We start from the raw sequence: 6,107 nt of genomic DNA on the forward strand, positions 1-6,107 counted from the left end.
GCTTCTGTTGCTGCTGCTTGCTGTCGCTGTAGTCCACCCCAACGCACGACCCTCTCATGTCATTGCTGCATCTATTATTCACATACTGAAATCAGTAGCTGTGAGTATACGCCTATCGGCTTCTTTTTCACATGTGATGTCATGACATTTTGTGAACAATGTAGTTCCTATTCTGGGTGGATTTTCCTTGAATGGCTTTATAGGCTTCTAGCCAATTATGAGTCCTCTGGGCGATATTGTGTGTAAACCCTATAGGCTTCAACAATTGTTTTCATTGTCAATTGATCTTCCAATTAAGCTATTTTCTTGATGAATTGAAATGTTAGAAAAGAATGGCCATCACAATGTCCCAGAGTTCAGGTCTTTAAATTTCTCATTTTATCCATGCATCTATAAACGGTATTCAATTTACAGTGATATAATACAGAGACAAACAGAAACGACTGACTGGTACCAAATATTTGAAGTTTTAGCTTTAAAGTGACTCAAATGATTTATCGGATGTCAAAATAGCTGCCGAAGTAACTGCTCTAAATGCAAGACAGATGCATAAATGGTGATAATGGTAAAGTGTGCTAAAAATATCAGTCATCCACTCGAATAACAGAAGTCCTAGGGAGAAATTGTAAAGAAATAAAAGAAATCTGTAGTTATTTGTATGACCTGCTTTCTTTGGTATACATAAGGAGCATTTGGTAAAAATTGTGAGTCTGGGCCCATACAAGAGCTAATTTGATTATTTGGGTCCTTTGCTGAAGAGGACCCCTGGCCTTGTCATAATAAAAGATAAAATGAGAGGAGTTGAGTAGTCAGCATTGCATGACAACAGCACCATGCTTTGTAAGAAAAAGGAAACTGCATCAAGGGGGATTTTTTCTCAGTACTCGGCGAATAGCTGCTGATTATTAATAGGCTCTTTTTAATATAATTAAAAGACAAAAGATTTGTGATTTTAGCTCTAAATTTGTCTTTCATGCCCCAATTTTTTTGTGCAATGACCCTGGATCCATGAAGGACAGAACATTGACCACTGGTGGCATGCTTCCTTCCTTGGCCTTATCCCCTGGCAACGGAAACCCTGTATGTTTCTGAAAAGAGGACATGAGCCTGGGAAACTCTTTTAGGAGAGCAGACGGGAGCTCAAAGCACAGCAGGAACGGAATGTCCAAAAGGGAGGAAAGATACTCCCACCATCACCGGACACGCAGTGCTGCTGCTCGCATTGTTGCCATGGAGCTTCCTGTCCTAACTGTGCCAACCAATGTTTACCCCTTGATGTCCTTGTATGCGTGTGACTGTTTAAGGCAGGTGTAGTAAGGACGTCACAATTTCTGCCACGATCAAAGGTATGCACACAAAGGCAAGTCCAAACCCAATCAAAACCTAAATAGAGCTGAAACAATTCATTGTTTGGTGCATGGACGGAAAATTAACGATTTGGTTATTTGTTAAATCATTTCAGTAATTTTTCAAGCAAAATTGCCAAAAAAATCCCTATACAGCTTCTACAATGTGAAGAGTTGCTGCTTATCTTTGTCGTATATCATAGTAAACTGAATATCTTTGGGTTTTAGACTGTTGGTCAGACAAAACAAGCAATGTGAATATATCACCATGGACTCTGGGAAACTATAATGAGCATATTTTACTGTTTTTCATACATTTTATTGAAAAAAATATAAATTAAATGAAAAAAGAATCAGCAGAAATCATGAATAAAAAGAATGCAGCCCTAACAGAAAATATTAAAAAACATTCCAACTTGAGCAGCATTGCAGACGTTGCATATAAAAGCTTATAGAGTTATATTTTGTCCTTTATCAGACCTCTCATGTCTCTTTTTCCAAATGTACTAACATTTAGAGACATTGTATTCCAGTTCAACCCATATGTAGAAGCAACAATTGCGTATGGGCAACTGGCTCACAACAAGGAGTAAATGCCCACGACAAAGCTTGTATACAGCGCCATGCATTAGTGACCTAGTGATATCGGAGACGCTGTAAGACTGCTTCTCATGCTCCTTGTATTTTGAGTAATGATTCCGGTTGAGGCATTCATTTACATACCTCTTATAATAATTGTTAAAAAGCCTTCAGATGCAATGCTCAGTAACATTTCAGCTGTTTTACGACATTGCTGTGATACTGACTGTGGCCTCGTATTTCCTCATTGTTTTTTACCATCACTCTCAAGGATACCTGGAGGATTAATGATTCTCCCCTTCACAGTTAAAGTAGAATCCAGGAACCTGCTGGATCAGCTGCAAGGACTCAAGTGACAAGACAGACGACGCACTTGAATCTGTGAGACTTTGAATCTTGTAATCCAAGGATTCTTGTTCTGTGGTAAAAACTGAAACATAAAAGATGATAAAAGAGCACTGGCTGCTTGTCTTCACAATGGCATCCATGCTGCCCTGCTTTGCCTTGCCATCGTCCAAGTTCTAATCCTGTGTTGATCAGTACATTTGCTCAAGTACTTACAGTTTTGAGGTAATTGGGAGTATTTAAATTTTCCGCTACTTTGTACTCCTTTACAATTCATAGTTAAATATTGCAGCCTACTTTTTATTCCACTGCATTTATTTGATAATTGTAGTTGATTGACTGTATTAAGATTACTAATACCCCAGGGGCAAATTCACAATCTTCCCAGCAGTATGAACAGTAATTAAAATGATCTCCACCTTTACCAGCTGCAACATTAAAGTGCATCAATAATTATAATCCAATTCGACATATACATGATTCTGAAAATGGCCATACTGGATAATGAGTAGTTTTGTTAGGCTGGTTTATGTATATTTTAATGCTAATAATTCCGTACTTGTCAGAAATAGAGTAGAGGGGGGGTACCTTTCTTGGTTCCGGGGGTAGTTATACTCTGATACTTTGTTTTTTTCATCGTAATAGATGTATTTTTGTAGGCCAACCGAGTTAGCATTGCACTGGTTCCCACGACAGAAAGCCCATGGGATTTTAGATTATTGCAGAAAATAAGCTCTCTGGCAAACAAGTTTATGATTATACATTTTGTTCTGCAATAAAATCCTCACAAATAAAGAGCGCTTTTATGATTTTTCAAGGGTGAATGCAGTCGGCAGAAGTAAAAAGCAAACTGTGTGCTATAAATGAACTACACCATGGTCACATGAGGCCTATACACAATGAGGCTGTGAAGGCGGACTGGTCTGCGTGATGATGTTCAGCCACTTGTTAGCAACTGCATTTTTTCCAGAAACTTAAAAGCTTAAAAATTGATGAGAGGGGCATCTACCCACGAATATATCTTAGAACAAAACGTTGAAATCGCTTAAGCTTGTGTTAAATAAAGAACTTATTTCAGGCATCCAAGCAAAAACCTATATTGACTTCGAGATGAGGGAAATGGAGGTGCAAATATGCTCACTCATTTATGTGATTTTTTAATTGATTTTTAGGGTGACTAGGGGGACTAAATGAGCGATGATCAGAGCATGAAACCACACCAAGCTGCGTTAAGATGCTCACGTGACGTGCGTGACGCTCGCGGTGATGTGACGTGATGAGAGGAGCTGTCCTCGCATGAGTCACCCCGAAATGATGAAGATGGTGATTCAGATAATACTGATAATCAAGATACAAGAGATAGCGATCACGTCCAAATGCCCATAATACCGAGAAGACTTTGTTTTCAGATATATATTTATCCTCTTTAAATCGATTTGCGCACAGGGTGCCGGTGCCTGAAATCTCGTTAGCCTACCGTCATCAGGTGACAGACATATCCATCTGATATCAAAGGGGCAAACGTCACCGTTAAATGAATCTAGTCATTTATTAAAAGGATAAAGCGACAGTAGGCTATGCATAGCCACGACTGTCATAGAGAAAAAAAATGACTCATTACACGTGAAAAAATTGACATCTGCTGAACCAAAAATAACCCAACTGATGTCATTTATGATGCTCGTGTGCACAAAGACCCTGAGTTTGTGATTAGGGATAATTATGTCCCGCTGAAGTGAGAACAAACGGAGAGACCTATTAACAGAACAAGTGCATGTTGGCGCTAAAACCTCTGTCCACCGAGCGGAGAGGTGTGGGGGGGGGGGGGGTAGTGGTTTGGATTTCCAGAGGCAGATTGATATTATGTAACATACACACACAGCATGATGCTCTCTCCTCTTTTTTTTTTGCCTGCTTAGAGACGTAGGCCACGAGGCACGTCTCTTCAATCACATCAAATGAACAGAAACATGGCATTACCTTTCAGAGAGCTTTCTTTCATTTCAATCTTTCCCGGGATCACCGTCTTGTGCCGTGGTGGAGATGCGCTTTCAAACCGCGGGCTCCGCTCTCAGGCACCCGACCTTTGATTTGTCATTCGCTGCCAGTCAAAGGTCAACGCGTAAAACGTCCTGTGAGACCCACTATCCTGCAAGGATTACCCAGTTAACCAGTTATTGCGGCAGAGGCAGCACCAGCTAGGTTACGGCACCATCATCACATTTTGGCATAAAAGCATCAAACAGAGTCCGGCGATGGCGATTGGTAGATCTGTAAATAATGTGGATGAGCGCAAAACGCGGAAGTGCAGGGCAGAGTGGACGTTCATAAATCTGTACAGTGGAAACTGCGCCGCTCAGCGAGCTTTGCTTGAGCTGCCAGTGTGGCAATACAGCCTGGTAAAACCTGGGATGGATCCCAGAAAACTGGCTGACTGCTTTGACTAGTACGAATCCCACTGCTTGGTCAATGTGCTGCAGACCGGAGATACCCAAGGCTACTCAAAGAAAAATGAACTGCGGTAATCTAGAAAATAATACCTGGTGATGAGCACCAATAATGAAATAATTGTCGTGGAGATCAGGTCACAAAACGAATGAGCACCACTGTCAAACACCAGAGGTCCCCAAAACAACAGTGATCATAAGGCCATACAAAAAAACTGCAACACCAACTGTGCTGCATTTCAGGGTTTGGACACACGACATGATTATCTAAATCTGCATCATGGTCAATGCATGCACAGACTAAAGCGCTGCACCCTCTGTCTAAAGCAGGGGCCTCAAACTCCCGGCACTGTCATTTTATGTGGCCCGCGAATCCGCCAGCAAAAAAAAAAGTTTAATTATTTTTTTCTTTTTTAAAGTTAGACTAATAATAATAAGAAATATCCCTATTGTCGAAATTATGAGATAGAAAGTCGAAGTTATTCGATAGAAAGTCATAACTATGATAGAAAGTCATAATTCTGAGATAGAAAGTCAAAATTATGAGATTGACAGTCAAAATTATGAGATACTTAAACACAGTCATAGAAGCAGCTCTTTGGCTTACTGTACATTTAACATGGAAATGTATTGTGAGTACATTGAAGACTACTTTAAACTGTGAATGCAGAGAGTTATTTAACAATATGTTACGAGTAGTTACATTTACAACCGGCCCTTTGCGGGCGACCATGATGCTGATGTGGCCCGGAGTGAAAATGAGTTTGAGACCCCTGCTATAAAGTCAAATGAGACTGCAATGCGTGACAGTGGAGCACAAGTTGCGCCCAAGCTCTCATGCACATGGGGTTTATTTACAGGTCTGAGAGGATTAGGCACCACAGTAGGAGATACAGACAGTATTCCTATGTACTCGCATGTATGTGTGTCTGTGTTTCAGTAGCCTTTTCGTGTTATGCATATTCACCATATGTTTTGTGTTAAGTGCAAGTTAGCACACCCTCCTCCTGCTGCTTCCTGTTTTTCTCACATGATATAAAAGATCAAGGAGCAAAGAGGGGAGGAGCAAAGCCTGTATTTGTATGTGTTGTGGAAAGAAAGAAAGAAGTCTCTTATAACCATAGATTTGAATACCTATTCAAATATTAAAGCCGTAAAAGTACCCTTAGTTTAAACCTGACATCTGAAATACAGAGAGCTTTATAATGCCTAACGTTGATATCATACACTGCCCTCTTGCTTACAGTATGATCAGACTGAGAAATAGACCTTAAACACATCGATGCAGAAAACTGTCTGCACCCAACTAAAGAATGAATTAGCTGGTATTCTCCCACAAAATAAGATAATGACATACAAGTACAAGTTAAGTACATGCAAAGACATAGAA

This window comes from Melanostigma gelatinosum (genome assembly GCF_949748355.1).
Source record: "Melanostigma gelatinosum genome assembly, chromosome: 4".
Lineage (NCBI taxonomy): Eukaryota > Metazoa > Chordata > Actinopteri > Perciformes > Zoarcidae > Melanostigma > Melanostigma gelatinosum.